The sequence below is a fragment of the Manis javanica genome, chromosome 4, assembly GCF_040802235.1.
Source record: "Manis javanica isolate MJ-LG chromosome 4, MJ_LKY, whole genome shotgun sequence".
Lineage (NCBI taxonomy): Eukaryota > Metazoa > Chordata > Mammalia > Pholidota > Manidae > Manis > Manis javanica.
Genome location: NC_133159.1, coordinates 80,078,686 through 80,096,962, shown reverse-complemented (window position 1 = coordinate 80,096,962; position 18,277 = coordinate 80,078,686). Strand labels below are relative to the sequence as shown.

The following is an 18,277-nucleotide window of genomic DNA, read 5'->3' as shown; positions in this document are numbered from 1 at the left end:
TTTTTCCTGTATACTGTATTTCACAAATTGGTACACTTGAGAATCAGAAGAGGACCTACTAATTATTATACCTGGACAACAGGCATGAACTGAAACTGCCTGAGGCACACTGTGACATGTGGTTGGTCACCCCACCCATCCTCAGTGGTCTGAAGCTAAATAGGAGTGAATGCCCCCAGTAGGGGTTTGGCTCTTTCCATTTGCCCCTAGCTTTAGAGTTTTTAATTTTCTACCTCTGTTTAACATCTTTGTACATTACACCTAATAGTTGGTCCTTCATCACCAGAATTCAGCAACTCGGCCGTGGGTTTCTATCATCTTCCTTCTCTAAGACAGAAAGAGTGCAGGGGGACTTATCAACCAGTGCCTATGCTGGACTTCATTCAGGTGCCATCAGGGATTCTGATAGAGTTTCCAATAGCATAGCAACACCTATGTAATGTCACTAACACTTTGTCATCGTCCATTGTCTTATTAATTAGTCCCTCTCTGCATCTATAGGACATATATCATTGCGTTATGTCACATATGTCACAATAATCATTTAGAGACATTCTTGAAGTGCCTGCTGAATCATTAAAGGATTGGTTTGAAGGGAGTATAAACCAATTCTACGGGAATTCTTAATTTTCAAGGAGTTCCCATCCAATGAATGGATTCCAGAAGTTTGTGTGTAAGTCTATCGTAAAGATCAAAAGGCATACTCCTATAGAAACAACGTTTTTGCCTCCCCACCTCTCACACACATATACACCCCAAATAAAATATATTGTATATATTATAAAATAAATAAACTGTAACATACCTAAATATTAGTACTAAGTACTGATATATCCTCAGGTATTAGTAGTTAGAACTCTGTATTTATGTAAGAGAAAGTATTTTTTAAGTATTTTTTTTAAGTACTCTTTAGAAATTCCAAACAAAGTCCAGTGGTGGGAGAATAACTTACTGAGGGGGTTTGGGGAACATTCTCCTTTTCTGTCCATTTGTATGTGCAAAATAGTTATTCATGTCATTTTATAGGATAGATGTCATCTACATACTAAATATCAAGGCTGTTTATTATTTAAATATTTGATGAATACCAAAAATGTCATTCCATGATCAAAGGGGATTATTTGACACTTACAGCATGTAATAGGACATTTTAGAGCTGGGGGTGTATTGAAAAGAGCCCTGCTTGAGGAGACAGGTGGCCTTGCTTTGAGTTCAATCTCTGTTACTAACCTGTGAAATTTTGGGTAAACAACTTACCCACATTGACATACAGCTTTCTTATCAGGAATCTGAATAAGAAAGGTAACAACAATATTGCACAGCTTTGTTTTGATGATAAATTGAGATAATGTATGTGATAGTGTTCTGTACAGTGTGAAATTCTATAAATTAATGCTTATCAATACCTTATTTGAATGAAGAACTGTGATGGAATCACTATTATTAACCAGCAACCAATACTAATTACAGTGGCTGCAAAAGTATCCTTAAAATTGTCACTTTAAATCCTCCTCTGCTGGATACAGATGAAGATACCAGGGCATCCCTTCCACTCTGAGCAGAAACCAGTCAGCTTCCTCCCACTGAAAATACTCATAGGACGCCAGGCTTGTAAACATCCTGCCTTCTGATTTTATTGACAGTATCACAATGGATATGATGCTGTATCCTGGCCTACACCCCAGAGTAGGAGTGATATTGACTCATTGTGACTTGTAAATATTATGAAGAAGAAATGCCCCACTCAAAAATTTGAAAAATGGCAACTTTCAGTCAGACTTGGACTTAATATTTCTATGGGTGGGGGGAGGAAATGGCATTGGGTCCAACTAGAGCTCATTAATGGCATGAATAATTGATTCCTAGAACTTAAATGGTGTTGTCTTGTGTGTCAGTTTGCTACAGCTGCTATAACAAAGTACAGCAGTTTGGGTGTCTTAACAGAAATTTACTTTCTTATAGTTCTGGAAGCTAAAAGTCTGAGATCAAGATGTGGGCAGGGTTGGTTTCTTCTCAGGCTTTTCTTGCCTTGTAGATGGCTGTCATCTCCCTGTGTCTTTGCATGGTCTTCCTGGTCTTCACAAGGTCTAAACATAGTCTCCCTGTGTCTTCACATGATCTGCATGTGTCTGTATTCTAACCTTCTCTTCTTATGAGGATACCGGTCATATTGGATTAGAGCCCACACTAATGATCTCATTTTGAGTTTCTCTTTAAAGACTCTACGTCCAAACACTGAAAGATTCTGAGGTGCTGCTGGTTAGGACTTCAACAGAGGAATTTTTTTTTTTGACCTTTTTCAAAAGATGGGTTTTTTTTTTTCTTTAACAATAGTGTATTTTACAACATTCCTTGTTTTCTTTGAATATATTACAGTTTTCTCACAGAATTGTATTCCTATGTAATGTGTTTTTCTCCTTGGAAGTTCTTTGTTCATCCCCCTTTCATAACTATTTACAAAAAAAATAACTATTTTTAAATTTCTTGATTACAGCACATTACATGTTTAAAGCATTCCAACAGAGGAATTTTTAAGGGACACAATTTAGCCTACAACACCTTGTCAGATAAACCAACAATCTACATTGTTCTTAAGAAAATTTCCCTGTGATCTCTCCCCTTTATCTTTTCCTCCTCCCCAGAGTCCTGCCCTGGCTCCCCTACCAAAACCACCTTGCTCTTTCAGTTTTCAGAGCATTTCACATTGCTCTTGGCCTTGCGGCTCCATTTCACTGATTAGTTAGTATTCAAGCAAAGCTTGTGGATATTAAAATACCAGTCTCTGTGAAACAACTTACAAAAAACTTTCTAGAATCTACTGTTCTTTAATCCATATGCTCTGCTTCTACTTATTTTAGTCTCTATGTAACTTCAATGTTTATACCAAGATATCTTGTCTACCAGTCTATTCATTTCCTTAGATTCTGTTTTCTGGTTTCTTGGCAAGCTTGTTTCATCTTGGTCTTTTTTCCGCAATGGAACTCTTTTTTTTTTTTTTTTCCCTTTTGGCCTTAGTCATTATTCAGAAAGAAGTGATTAGAAGTCAGCTTGATCTTTTTCATTCCAATGAAGAGTATTGTCTTCATCTATTCACAGGAGAGATCTAAACCGTATTTCACCTTGCAGCCCAACTCAGGCCAACTCCTAAGCAAGGCAAGTTACTGTCTTGATGTCTTGTTTGCCATTCCATTTGTTCTCCACCCTGAATATACTAAGCTGATGGTTTCAGTGATGTTACATAATAGGTATTTCATCAGTTTTTTGGCTTGTATGATATATGGTTATGTTTGTGACTTCATATTCTAGTACCATGTAGCTTCCAGGCAAATTTAATTACACTGATAAACATTCTTAACTGAATATGTCATCAAGCTTACTAAGGATACCAAATCCATCATTGGCAGAGGATATTAATCTATTAGCGATAATCAATATTTGTCAAGGTCTTTGAAGCAAAAGTGTTTATAGACACTTTGCGACACCAATATTACAGGATTATTAACTCATAGTTTCATTTTTTTTCCTGCATTTTCTCTCTTCTAAGGTAAGGCCCATGCTGTCAGCTGTAGAGAAAGTTTCAGAATAAAATCGTTTAAATACAGGTATCTTACTGACTAGATAATAGTAGTTCTTCTGAGGCTGTGGAATGTAACATCCTCTTGAATGAACTTAAAAAGAGACTTTGCTGAAACAGTTTGTAAATCGCAATTTCTTCAGCTTTTACAACCAGCCCCCTCCCAATCCTCTGGCAAGCATGTAGGCAGCCACCCCTATATAAATATGCAGTTGGAAAGATAAACACTCATTAAAGTCCCTAGTGGTACTATTGTTTCTCAGGGTTCAGCAATATTTGTTCAGTGGGTAGATAAAGAAAGAGATTAGCAATGTTTCCATTGGGCTGTACTCTTTCCTGAAGACAGCCAGCCTTCTCCAGAGGAGAAAGGCAGCAATCTGTGCTTGTGTTCCAGAATGCCTCAGGACAACTTTCTACTCAAGAGCAAACCAAGATCCTCATTTGTTCCATGCTAAGCCACCTATTTCTTTAGGGCCATTATTTTTTAGTTACTTTAAAGTCGGTACTCCTAAATAATAAAGAGTAAATTTTTAGAACAAATTTCATATTTAAACATGTTAGTATAGCTTAAATATTTGCTCATCAGACTAAAAACGATTTAGGTAGGTGTTCCAATCTGATGTCATAGACTTACAGACATTTTAGAACCTGGTCTTGGTTCCAGTCTAATTAGGCCAATGATTGGCTGTAATCTCTTGGAAAGCTGGGCTGGGCTTACCTTACAAAATAAAGGAGAATGAAGTAGATGAGATCTAACATCTCTGTCTCTGATTATGATAGTCTCTTGGGGAAAAACAAATCTCATTTTCGTATCTCATGAGGTTTTCTTGAGGATCAAATGACATGATATACCCCTAAGCAGTGTCATCCATCAAATAGAATACACAGATGAGGGGTAGCTGTATTTGCTTTCTTATCACGTGTAGACTTGGTGGAATAGATGAAAGAAAAACAATAGCAGAAAGTGTTTACGTCTCCACTTTAAAGAAGGAAGGAAATAATTTTAGATTCTAGAGTTATTTATGGTTCTTTCAGATAAAGATTGGGTGAAGTAATCAAACTTGGCATGTGTTAATACGCTGGTTATAAGAAGCTAATGTAAAATCCTTGTCAAACAAAGCAATATGGTTCTCTTATCTGAATAAAACTTTCAAAATGTTAACAAACTAATCTTTTTAAAAGATAAACCTAGTATTTAGGCCTATGTACTATTATGTTCTTTAAACTTTTCCATTTATTGATTATTGTCAAGTTTTTTTCCAGGGGCTGGGTATACAATGGTGAGCAAAACAGGCACAGTCCCTTCCATCACAGAGCTCACATTCCCACACCAATGAAGGGAAATAAAAGTATATAAATATATTAGTAAGTATACAAGGCCAGTAGAGAAGTAAATGCTATGGCAACATGTAAAACAGGGTAAGGAAGATAGGGAGTATCAAAAGCAGGAAATGCTGTTTTCTACACAGTGGCCAGGGAACTTGTTAATGATATGGACCACTTGAGGAAGGACAGGAAGGGATCGAAAAGAAGGTCGCACAGATTTTGGGGGAGCCCACTCCAGGCAGAGGGAACAGAAAAGGCAAAAGTCCTAAGTAAGATAAGAGGGACCTTGGGATCCGTGGGGAACAGCAAGAGCGCAGAGTGGCAGAGGAAGAATAAGAGGAGTGATTCCCCACTCTCTTTTTCTAAGAAGAAAAGTACAGTCCAACTTATCTTCACCTTAACAGCAGAAACTCTTTAACTTCTTTTGTTCTATGCCTCAGTTTTTCATTTGTGAAATGATAATAGTACTTCAAGTGGTTGTTGTGAGGACTAAATGACTTACTAAATGTAAAGAATAAAATAGTGTCTAACGAAGAGTAAATGATCGAAGGCTAGTTTTTGTTACTATCATCATTATCATCTCTTCATTCACAACAGCAATAATTCAATTTTTTAGGCCAATAGTATTATTTTGTACCAGTCATTAATTATTAGGAGAGTTTCCTTATACAAGTTGTTACATTAGCCGTGTGATTCAAGGGGTACATGGTGATTCAAGCACAGAGGGTCATATCATCAAGTGTCTTACAGAGAGCTTAAAATAACATAAAACTGACGTTTAGAGTTTATTTATCTAAATATAAAATGAGTATAATATCATATCTGTACCCTCACTTGGGTTTTTCTTTATTTTTTTTCAGTAAATCAGTTTCCTTTCCTCATGAAAATACAGAATTCGCCAATGTTTGCAGTGTCTTTCACATTCATTTCCAGCATGTAGTCTGAATTGATTCCTTGTTTCTCAATTACAACCATCATGGAATCAAGATTAATAACCTGCTTGGTGAGTTTTGCACACTTTGGAATCTAGAGCGTTTGTACGCATTGTGGCCTATCAGGCTTTTGGTGGTTCTTCCTAAATGCTTCAGCAGCGAGTGTCAAGGACAGCAACAGAGACTTGGAGTGTGCCTGCCTTTGGGACACCCTTACCTGCTTCCATTATTTTTTTCTCCTCTCCCAGCCATTTAAGCAAGGTTGAGGAGAGACTGGCAGTGGATTTAAAGTTCATTAATACATCTCCTGTGCTTAGAACAATGCCTGGCACAAATAAATATTTGTGGAATGAATAAAAATGGTATAGGTCTGGTGGATAATGTACTCTCTTAAACAGACTGTCACTGGAGCCTGGCCGAGAGGCAATGCACTGTACTCTACAGTGGGGCTGGGCTCCCATCTGCACTTCACACATGGAGCATCCCCCTTCAGTTTCAGCCCCTTTATCTCAGGGCACAGCGTACCTGGGACAGGCTTTGTTTTAGGCATGTGGGGTTTGTGGCCATTGCACTTGGTTTCACTAGTTACAGCAGGTTGAGCAGAGCTTCTAGTTAAAAAAAAAACAACAAAGTCCTGGAAGGATTTTTATTCCTGAGCTCACTGGTCATTCCCTCAACATTCCTCCAGAAAATACTCAGTCGGATCCCTTCTGTACTGCACACAGATCTAGGTAAGGTAATACTGTAGACCTTCACAATCTAATTAGTATAAATAAACACTACCAAATAAAATGCTGCATGAGAACCACAGGTGCCACAACAATAGATTCTATGTACCATAAAATGTCAAGGGATTGATTTTTAGTGAGAAGAACAGGGAGGCTTCGGAGAAGAGGTGTTACTCCATCATGGAAAGAATGAAGGATGTTTCAATAGGCAGAGTGGCTATGTGCTATTAATAATTACTGTAATTATAAAATAGCAATAACATATCATCTGTCATATATGTTTCATTATTAATCCAGCATTGATTCTGCCTCTGATTTTTTTGTTTGTGATTCCTCATCCTCCAAAGCTATAATTCTGAGCCACTTAAAGCAAGAAACATTTATAGGCAAAAAACAGGTTGGCGTCTTAGGCCTTGTGCTGGGTCACTGTTACAGGATTTGGTGAGGGTATTGCCCTTTATTCCTTCTTTTCTTTACCAAATATATGAGCCACCAAATATACGAGTCCCAAATAAAAGGTTTCTGATATTTATTCTTTCTCAGTTAATAACTGAATTAATTTTATTGCCAAAATGACTACCATTTTTCTCTGAGAATGTTTCAAATATCATATTCCTTCTGACTAACGAAGAAGAGTGGAGATGGCAGATGCTTAATACATTTTGAGAAAGATTTAAAGGGGGGATAAGATTGAGGAAGTTTTCCAATTTCCCTTTCCATAATTTTATCCATTCATTTAATGTTCATGGAGTGTCTGCTCAGTCTCAGCATAGATGACAGGAAGAGCATTCTTGGTAGAGTTGCTAAGTGTTACTAAGATAAACTCTATTCATAAAAACGCTGTACTCTTTTCATATATGATGTGTGATCTGACATCTAGAGAATGCTTTAGCTTTGGTTGTTCCTTCCCCCAACTGTGTCAGTAAGTCCCATTACTCAAGGAGCATTTAATGGTAAGATGCAAGCAGCATAGTTAGGGGAACATGCATTCAAGTAGCATTTATTAAGCAATTCTATAAGCCAGGAAGAGTACATGATATTTGATGTTTTTATGTATTTACGAAAATGACAATTAGTTACAGACAGAAAAGAGTGGGGTCGTTTTAAATGTATTTTTGTTCCGAAAGGGAGGAAGGTGTGAGAAGAAGGCCGACAAAACAAGTTGAAGAGCAGCAGATTCTCAAATGGAAGGAATTCAGTGTCCACCTGAGAAATGTCCACTTAAACAAGGACAGAGGACCTGTTCCACGCTGGAAGTTGCAAAGTGTGAATTACTTCTAAGGTTCGCTCCCCGCCCGCCCGGCCGCAAGCTGCCACAGTGGCTAATAGGTCGTGCAACACCGGCGAGAGCCTGCGGGCCCAGACTCAGTCAGTGACAGTCGGCGCCCAGCGCGCGAGCAGCCGGCCGGTCCAGCGGCGACAGCCCCGCCCCCTGGCGCGCAGGCCAATGAGTTGGGCCGCAGGGGGCGGGGCCGCGGCCAGGCGGGAGGTGCGAAGCTGGGGGGCGGGGCGGCCGCGGCCGGCGCAGTCAGGGCCGTAGCTGCAGGGGCGGCGGCGGCTCGGCGGTGTCCGCGGGCGTGGGGGATGGGGGCGGCGAGCTCCAGCCCTCGGCGGCGGCGGCGGCGGCGCCCGTGAGTGTGGGGCGGACGTCCGCGTCCCGGACGCGGCATGGAGCCCCGCGGTGAGTGTGGGCGGCGGTACCCGCTCCGGCCGCGGCGGCAGCCCCCGAGTTGCGTGCGGAATAGAATTCGGGCTGCCCACGCGGCAGTCCCGAGAGGAGGCAGCTGCGGGCGGTGCGGGGGCCGGGCAGGGGTCTTCGGGGCTCATGGTCCTCGGGGAGGGGTCCGACCCGGGAGAGGGGCGCGCCCAAAACGACAGGAGCGGAGCACCGCGCAGGGCGCGAGCGGTCAATGGACTGACTCTGCGGACCCCGAACTGGCGTCCCCAGTTTAATGACGCCGCCCTGCCGACGGGGAGAGGCTCGCTAGGCCAACTTCCCTCGCATTGCAGGTTCCCCAGAGCGTCCCGCAGCCCCTCTCCCTTTTCTGGCCACAAGCCCTCATCTGCCTCCATGCAGAATTCAGGGGCACCTTTACTCTTACCTCCCCTGGTTTCCTCCATCACGTCTTCACGTTCGTCCACACTTACGATGTTTTTTGGAAGTTTGTTGGGTTTTCTCAAATTTAAGTCTGACAAATGCGAAGGCTGAAATAAGGGAACAGACATCTCGAGTTCTCTATCAACCATTTCTTATCGCACCTCACCTCACCTAGGCCCAGGCTGGGTTTTTTGTTTTTTTGTTTTTGGAGGTGGCGGGTTGAGGGGTGTTTAAGGTAGAAAATTCTTCCCTTTCAATCCGAGTGCCCCCCTGTGGTGCGTCTCTGTCAGTCTCTTCACACTCCGTCCCCCACCACTCCCCACCCCTTCTCTCCTTTCCTGCTGTAGCTGTCGCTTCACCACCGCCACCCGCCGACCCCAACTCCCGCCTCTATCCGCCTTTTCCCATCCACGGCCCTAGGGCAAGTCCTGTGCTTTGTAAAATAGGAATTGACAGGAGGGGATTTGCAACTACTATTAAGGACAGCGTATCCCTGTGCGTTTGTTAACCAGGATGTCCCGGGACCCCATAATCAAAACCTGGTGCTTGGGAGAAGTGCTTCCTTTGGCCGGAAGAGTAGTCAAGTGGGACTCTGTGTTTTGAACCCCTCTGACTTGTCCAGGGTCTTTCTTGCTTTTTCAGCACCACGCCTCTTTGGAGACAAGGGTGAGGTTTCTTTACCACCATTCCCCCAGCACCCACATTGGTGTTTTTTTTTTAATCATTGACATTCTCTAACTCCTAACATGTACCTTTTAGGAGTGTTTAAGGTGTTCTGTGCAAGTTCCAAGATTACAGTGGAGCCTAAATTGCCAAGGAGCTTTCTGTTCCACATTACCCTTTCTTTTCCTGTTCTTTTTTGGGAATTAGCTTTGCCTTCTTATTCAGGTTGGGGGAGAGTGTTCCCTCTTTAAGAAAAAGAATGCAAAATCAGATATGAAAGTGAATATTTAGAGTGAGTGAAGAAATGACAACAAATTATGAGATGTGGATCCCTTTCTTCAGCGATTTCTTTAGGCAGTTTGCCAGAAAAGTACTTAGAAATGCGTCCTGATGTAGGACTGTGCAAGTGAGGAACCCTGAGGTTTAAACTTCGTTAGCTTTATGGTACAAATAGCTCTAGTCTCCTGATTCTGAGAACAGTTTAAGAGTGAACTTTAAGAAAAGTAAGATAGGCCTGGGTAGAAAATGTTTCCGTCCCCAAACTGGCAGGAAATAGAACTTTGGCAATGAGGAAGAAAGCACTATTCAGTGAATCTGGTGGCTCGTCATTCCTGCTCTGCTTACTTCCCTAAAATAAAACATCCACCTAAATTATCAGCACCTTTATTCCCAACTACAAAGGTCTTTGACCTGGGCATGTGGGTCTCTACAACCACTACTTTTGGTCCCAGGGGTTAGTAATCTACTGAACAAAGCTCACGCTCAGGAGGGACCCTGGAAGGATTTTCATTCCTGTGCCAAGGATGATTCATTCAGGATTCACTCAGAAAATTGTGTTATCCCACTATGGTAGGGTCCTATAGAACCTTTCAGACTATTGGGTAGAAGCAGGCAATTCTGGATAAAAAAGGCCCAAGGCGTAGTATCTTGGGTTACCCAAGAGAAGCATGTTGATTGTCCTATGGGAAAGTAGAGGGATGACTTACTTTCAGTGGAGAGAATGAGAAGGCTTCTTGAAAAAAAGTGATGTTTTGCGTGAGGTTGAAGTTAAGAGAATGATTTTAATAAGCACAGAAGGCAGAAGGGTCCTTCTGGGCAGAATTGCTGGTTATCTCTAAAGCATACCAGGATGGCACTGATCAGCTTCTGTGATCCTGCTTTGAAGGCCATTTTGTTTGTTTTTAATTTCCTACCTCACCTCCAGCATGGTGATGAGCCATGACACATAAAGACACATTCATGTGTAAAGAAACAAGGAGGTTTGAAAGGAAGGTTAGGAACATAGTTTTGCTATGATGAGGATTTTTGTGGAAGGTCCAACTTTTTTCTTTGCCTTTATTATTACTCTGGAAAGCAAAAGAGCCATTTGATGATACTGCCTCCCTAGATAAGAATTTTTCTTTTTCTTAAAAAATGTTCTAGGATTTGTTGCTGGAAAACTTTTCAAATACTGTGGCCTTCTTTCCTAAGGAAGAGGATGGAAAATATTGTGAAAAGTATTAAGGGAGGGAGGAAGTTGAATTTGAGAAGCTATTTAAGTGGGACCTCTTATAATTTTACTTATAATGTATTGATCCACTATTCATTGAACACCAGCATGATACCAGATTTTATACACTTTGAATGAATTTTGAAGAGTGTATACACCATGTAATCACCACTATAATCAAGGCAGAGAATATTTCCATCGCTCCAGAAAGTTCTCTCATGCTTATTTGGACCTTCCCCCAACCCCATATTGCAACCTCTATCCGCCAGGAAACAACTAATGCTTTCTGTTACTAAAGATTAAGTTCATTTTTTCTAGAATTTTATGTAAATGGAATCATACAGTATATGTTCTCTTGTGTCCTATTCCATTTAGCATAATGCTTTTGAGATTGATCTATGGTTTTTGCTGTACTATGGGTATTTATTGTTAAGTAATATCCCTATCTAAGGCTGTATCACAATTTATCCATTTATCTGTTGATGGACATTTGGGTTTTCAGTTTTTGATTGGACATTGGGGTTTTCAGTTTTTGATTGTCAAGAAAACAGTTGCTATGTACATTTGTACACAAGTTTTTGGATGAATGTGTTTTCATTTCTTTTGGGTATATAAAAGAGTAGAATTGCTCAGTTGTATGATAAATGTATGTTTGACTGGATAAGAAACTTCCAGGCTATTTTCCAAGGTGATTGTGTACCTCATGTAGCAGCAATGTGTGAGTTTTTATTACTCCATATTCTACCCAAAAGTTGGTATTTCAGTCTAGCTAAAATTAATTCTAGTAAATATTTAGTGGTTTAAATTTGCATTTCATTGATATGAATGATCTTGAACGATACTTCATGTGCATATTGCTCAGTTGTGTATCTTCTTTTGTGAAGTGTTTGTCCAAATCTTGTACTCATTAATTCATTGGTTGCTTTTTTTCTTAATATTGAGTTGTAGGATTCCTTGGTATAATTAGGATACCATTCCTTTGTCAGATTTTTTCCTAATTTATGGGTTGTATTTTGTTTCTTAACAGTTGTCTTTGAAAGAGCAGAAGTTTTAAACTTTGATAAAGTTCAGTTTACCAATGTTTTCTTTTATGGTTCTTACTTTTCATGTCTATTTGAGAAGTTGTTCCCTAGATTTGCTCCTATATTTTCTTTTAGAAGTGGAATCCGCAAACTTTTCTTAAAGGACCAGATGGTAAATATTTAGGCTTATAGGCTATAGCACGTCAACTACTCAACTCTGCTATTGTAGCTCAAAACATTTTTTTCCAATACAGAAACTATTGAAAATGGCTGTGTTTCCCCATCACTACAAATTTTTATTTATAAAAATAGGCAGCTGCCCCCCTCTGACTCCTGAATTTAAAAGACTGATAGTTTTTAAATAATATGCTTACATCTTGGTACGTGTTGAGGTAGTGTTATGGTATGCCATGAAGGGTCAAAGATGATTTTTTTCTCTTATGAATATCAAGTTTTATTTTGGCACCATTTATTGAAAAAACTTTTCCCCCATTTAATTACTTTGGTACCTCTTGAAAATTCAGTTGTGTGTGTATATCTATCTCTGGACTTTATTCTACTCTGTTAATCTGTATCTCTTTTTAAACCAATATTTCACAGTCTTGATTACTGTAGCTCTATAGTTAAGTCTTGAAATCAGGCAGTGTAAGTCCTTCAACTTTGTTCTTTTTCAAAATGATTTTGGCCGTTCAGATCTTTTGTATGTTCATATACATGTTAGAGCCTGTCAATTTCTACAAAAAAGCCAAGAGGTACTTTGTTTGGGATTGCTTGAAATTATAGATCAATTTGATGGAAATTAAAATCTTAACGGGAGTCTTCTAATCCATGAACATGGTATACTTGTTGATTTACTCAGTTCTTTACTTTCTTGTGCCAGAGTTTTGTAGTTTTAATTTTATGATCTTGCACGTTTTATTAAATTTGTTCCTAAAAATATTTTGTTTTTTGATGTTATTGTTAATGGTATTAGTTTCTAAAATGTATCGCCCAATTGTTTGTTGTTGGCATATAGAAATTAACCTGATTGTAGTATATTGACCTTATATTCTCTGACCTTGTTATATTCACTTATTAGTTGTAGTAGCTTATTTATAGGAGGTTACTTAGGATTTTCTAGGTACACAAACATGTTAACTTGAAATAAAGCGTTTTACTTTTCCTTTCAATCTGAAGGTGTTTTTCATTTTCTTGTGCTATTGTACCTGCTAAGACCTTTAGCAACAATATTGATCCTAATCTTAAGTGGAAAACATTGTATCTCATCACTAACTGATGTCAGCTTTAGATTTTTTTAGATGCCTTTAATTAGCTTGAAGAGATTATTTTCTGTCCCTGTTTGGTGACTGCTTTAATCATGAGTAGATGCACAATGTTGTCAGATGCTTTTTCTGGATCTATTGAGAAGATTACATGGTTTTTCTCTATTGAATATTCAACTAAGCTTACATATCTAGGACAAACTGTTCTTGGTCATAATATATTATTGTTTTTGTATATTGTTGGATTTGTCTTGCTATGTTAAGAAATTTAGCCTATAGTTTTCTTGTAGAATCTTTGTCTGGTTTCAGTATCAGGGTAATGTAGACCCCATAAAATGAGTTAGGAAATGTTCTTGCTTCCTCTATTTTCTGGGAGTTTGTGTAGGATTATTTTATCTAGTTCAGTAGGTTTCATCATTGAGGCCATCTGGGTCTGCAGTTTTCTTTGTGAGATTTTTTAAATTATGGATTCCATTTCCTTAATACATATAAGGCCATTCAGATTTTTTGTTTCTTGTTAGGTTTGGTCATTTGTGTCTTTCAAGGAATTTTTCCATTTTATCTGAGTTGAATTTTTTGACAAAAGTATCTGTACCTTTTCTCTTGTTACACTTTTAATATCTGTAAGGGTCTATACTGAGGTCCCTTTTTTCATTCACGGTATTAGTAATTTTTGTTTTCCCTCTTTACTTTTTGATCAGTCTAGCTAGATATTTATCTGTTTAATTGATCTTTTTGAAGAACTAGCTTTTAGTTACTTTGATTTTTCTCTGCTGTCTGTTTCCTATGTCATTTATTTCCTTCTTTTTACTTAGTATTTAATTTGCTCTTTGTTTTCTAGGTTCTTAAAGTAGAAGCTTAGATCACTGATTTCAGACCCTTCTTTCTTTCTTTAGACCCTTCTTTTTAATAAAGTATCTATAAAGCCATACTATATAAAAGCACATTTTGAAATGTTGTGTTTTAATTTTCATTCAGTTCAAAATATTTTCCAATTCCCTTCTGGAGATTTGACACATGGATTATTTAAAAGTATATTTTATAATCTAAATATTTGGGAATTTCCCAATTGTCTTACTGTTATTAATTCCAATTTTACTTTTGTTTGGGTCAAAGAATGTACACTGTATGATTTCCATCCTCTTAAATTGGCTAGACCTTGTTATATGGTTCCACATGTAGTACATTTTAGTGATCAGTTTATGTGCCTTTGAAAAGAACATGTATTCTGCCATTATTGGCAGAATTTTCTATACATGTCTATTAGTTCAAGTTGGTTGATGGTATTGCTCAAGTCTCCTACATCCTTGCAGATTTTCTGTTATTTGTTCTATCAATTAATGAGAGAGGATTGTTAAAATCTTAACTGTCATTAGAATTTGTCTATTTTTCCCAACATTTCTCTCAGTTTTTGACTCATATTCTAGAGGTCTATTTTTAAAGGTGTGTTCATTTTTAGGATTATGTCTATATGAGAAATTGACTCATTTATCATTATGAAATGTTACTCTTTATCCTTGCCTTGCTGATAGAATAGAGCTACTTCTGCTTTCTTATGAAAATATTTGCATGATGTATCTTATTCTGTTGTTTTACTTTGAACCTATCTGTATCTTTATATTTTAAGTTCTTAGAGGCACTATGCAGTTGAGTCTTACCCAGTTTGACAATTTCTGCCTTTTTATAGGAGTAGAGTGTTTATATTTAATGTAGGTACTGATATGTTAGGTTTAAGTCTACCATCTTTCTGTTTGTCTTAATTTGTCTAATGTGTTTTTTCTTCTTGACCTGCCTTCTTTTGACTTGATTGTTTGAAGTCCCATTTATGTGTTCTATTTGCTTACTAACTATACCTCTGAAGATTTTAATGTGCATTTTTAACTTATAATAGTATACTTTCAAATAATATGCTATTTCACATATAATGTAAGAACTTATATTTTCCCTTCTCCCTTGCTTTCTGCTGTTGTCATACATTTTACTTCTGTATGTGTTGTAAATGCCACAACATGTTTTGTTTTGAAATATCAGGGTTTTTCTTTTTAATTTACAAAATAAGCCTTATTTTGAAATTTCATTGGGATGAATCTAGATATAATTTTTATTATGGCTGGGTCAGAAGTACTACTAACACATGCCCTTCTGGGATCTCTCCTTGAATGTTCAACAAGTCTCTACTCTGATAAAAACTTAAGAGGTCTCCCAACCCCATAAAAGCCCTGCAAATTGTTCAGCCACAGCTGCCTGGAAATTCTTTGCTCATCTTTATGGAGATTCCATCTATACATGTGCAGTTTGTATTCAGCAAAAGAATTAAGGAATTGCCTATATCTTTCCTCTATCTCCTATCTCTCTAGTACTCTGTCCCTTCAGGTTCCTGCTTCCTCAGTCTCCCTAAATTATAATTCCTATTTCCTCAGCAACAGCACCACATTCTGCTTGGCTTCCCTCTTCCTGTGCCATGATCTAGAATGTTTCTCCAGGCAGAAAGCTGGGGCAATTGTGAGGCTTGCTTCATTTGTTTGTGCTCCCATCTCTCAAGGATCAGAGTTCCAAACTGTGGTCCAAAGTCTGAAAACAGTACAGTGGAAGGGCAAGTCTGGTCTCATTTATTTCTGTACTTGATATATCGAAAATGTTAAGACTCTTTTAATATAAAGATTTTCTTTTCATCTTTATCCTAGCAATTTAGTTGTTTAAGAAATTGTGTTGTTTGTTCCTGTAAAATGGCTCACAGTCTAGATTTTTCTGGTGCGTCCTGTTATGTAATTGACCATGTTCCTTTATCTTCTATATTGCTTACAATGTGGTAATTGGATCTAGAGCAAGGTTTCTCAACCTTGACACTATTGACTATTTTGGACCGGATCCTTGTTAGGAGTGGCGGTGGGAGGGTTGTGGTACTCTCCTGTGCAAGTAGGATATTTAGCAGTATCTCTGGCCTCTACCCACTAGATGTCAGTACAGTCCCCTCCCCAGCTGTGATAACCAAAAATGTATCCAGACATCAGAAAATGTCTTCAGACCCATATTCAGTTACGAAAAGTAGGCCACCTAAATTGCAGAATGAACTTCAGGTATATGAAGACACTTATCTAGCAAATATAACAATACTGACTATGTTAACACTGCAGAAGACACATGAAAAATATTTTAACAAATATGCTAGTTGAGTGTCCACAGAATGGCTGACTCAAGAGTAACATTACAGATGTAAATTTGTATTTGAGAAGGTATAAGGACTAGAGACAATAATGTAAACTGGTAAAAACACAAGTAGTTTCATTTCAATTAGATGTTGTTTTCATAAATGTTTTTCTGCAACTTGTTGAACATTTCAGGATGTTGGACTTCTGTAGTAGATAATGGGTGGTTTTAGTTTTTCTTTCTTTTTTGGGGAACACTAAAGTTTAATTATAAACCAAAAAGTTTGGACTTGCAGAAAGGTATTGTTGCAATAATGTACTTTTTATACTTGAAACTGGTTTTCATGACATAAAATTAAACAAAATGCAAGTGGGGGGAGTTAAAAAAAAAGAACCCTTTTAATTTATAAGTGAACTACCATTTTTGCGAATATTTCCGAATGTCATTATCCTCCTTAGTAAGGAAGAAGGATGGAGAAGATGACAGGTAATTAATATATTTTTAAAGGTTTTGTGAAGAGGACTGGGATTGAAAGACTTCTCAAAAGTTCCCTCACGTAACATTGCTTGTAATTTAAATGTCTAATATTCACTGAAGACCTGCTCTGTGTCAGGTTATATGCACAATAGTTGGCTGTTTTGAGATGGTTTAGAGGTAGATCTGGTGGAAAGGGTCTAAGGTTAACCCAGAACAGATCTGAGGGGCAGACTTTCCTCTCTTTAGCTCCCAGAGGGATGCCCTCTTCCTACTCTTCCTGGCCTCCTTTCCTCTCTCTCCACGGATGTGCTTCAGTTCAGTCATCAGTGGTTTCCATGATGAGTGTCCATGGTTCATTATTCTCCCCCACTGGGGTTTGCAGGAACATTTGGTTATTAGGTGTCTCCAGCATTTCGAGTGCTTTTGATCTTGGTACAATTGTTCAGCTTTAATGAGTAAGTTTTTAAAAATTAAGTTTGCAAAATAATTGTAAAGCCCAGGTAATCAAGTATCGTAGGGTTCTCATAGTTATCTTTTCCAGGTAAAAGCCTAAGGGCCTAATTGGCTTTTGTGTGTAAGAGTTGTCCCTCTTCTCATTCTGTCAGTGGGTAGTCTCTCTCTTCCTCTCTTTATCACCTCTCTTTGTCTCACTTATCTTCCTTATTCTGTTTCCAGCTTATTTTCTTTTTCTCTGCCTGTACTTGTCTCTGCATTTTTCTTGTTTTTTCCCTCTCTTTCTCTCCTCTCCACAAGTGTTTTTTGCCTTCTCACATTTTTGTCTTTTTTCTCATATCTTTGTCCCTGCTTTTTCTCCCCTTCCCTCCTGTGTACTTTTCTCGGTCTGTCACACCACCACCTCCACCCTATGCACCTGTTCTCCCCATTCAGGACCCTGTTTAAGACATTGTTAGCAACATTGCCAGCTCCACTTTTAATAAGGAACATAATTCTCTTTATTAAGGGGAATGGTGGATAAGATACCACAAAGAAGATGTAAATGGGTGTTTGAGATTGCATGACTTCCTCAGATTTCTTCTCCAGAACTTTTCTTATGATTTAATCAGAGTTGCACTGCTCCAACCCCCTTTGACCTGGGGACTTCCGACCTCTCCTCTTATTAGTTTGTTTCAGTTCAAGGCATCATCTATCTCCATGGTAAGAGTCCATGGTGCAGTTTTCTTCTTTAAGTGTGGTTAGGTGGTCAGCTTGGTTTTGACATTTCCTGAGTCTGTGGCATGTCCTTGGTTTGTTGTGTTCAGAGTTTGAACGGGTAAATTTGTGTAAATTTGAGTCTGAAAAGTCCACTAAAGCAACTAAGAACCTGAGCATTTTCATATTTATCTTTTCCAAGTAGCACCTGAGGGGGCAAATTTGCTCTATTTCCCCAACATTGTTTTTCCTGTAAGGATTCAAAGATAGGAGAGATGTTTCTCTTCACTTCATCAATGAGTATTTTCTCCCTGTCTCACTTGTTGGCTATATCATGCTCATTTCTTTTTCCTGACTGCAAATAGTCTTTCTCTCCTCTTTTCTCATTCTTACTTTTTCTTCCTGCCTTC

At 38.5% G+C, this 18,277-nt stretch overlaps 1 protein-coding gene across 1 annotated transcript in view; it reads left to right on the top strand.

The window, feature by feature from the left end:
- Positions 1 to 8,083: 8,083 nt before the first annotated feature.
- The window catches only part of ARHGAP29 (Rho GTPase activating protein 29), a 90,338-nt gene continuing 80,144 nt past the window's right edge, over positions 8,084 to 18,277 (top strand). The window contains exon 1 of the mRNA XM_036998023.2: positions 8,084 to 8,241. The gene's annotated coding sequence lies outside the window, so the exon portion shown is untranslated. The remainder of the gene's footprint in view (positions 8,242 to 18,277) is intronic.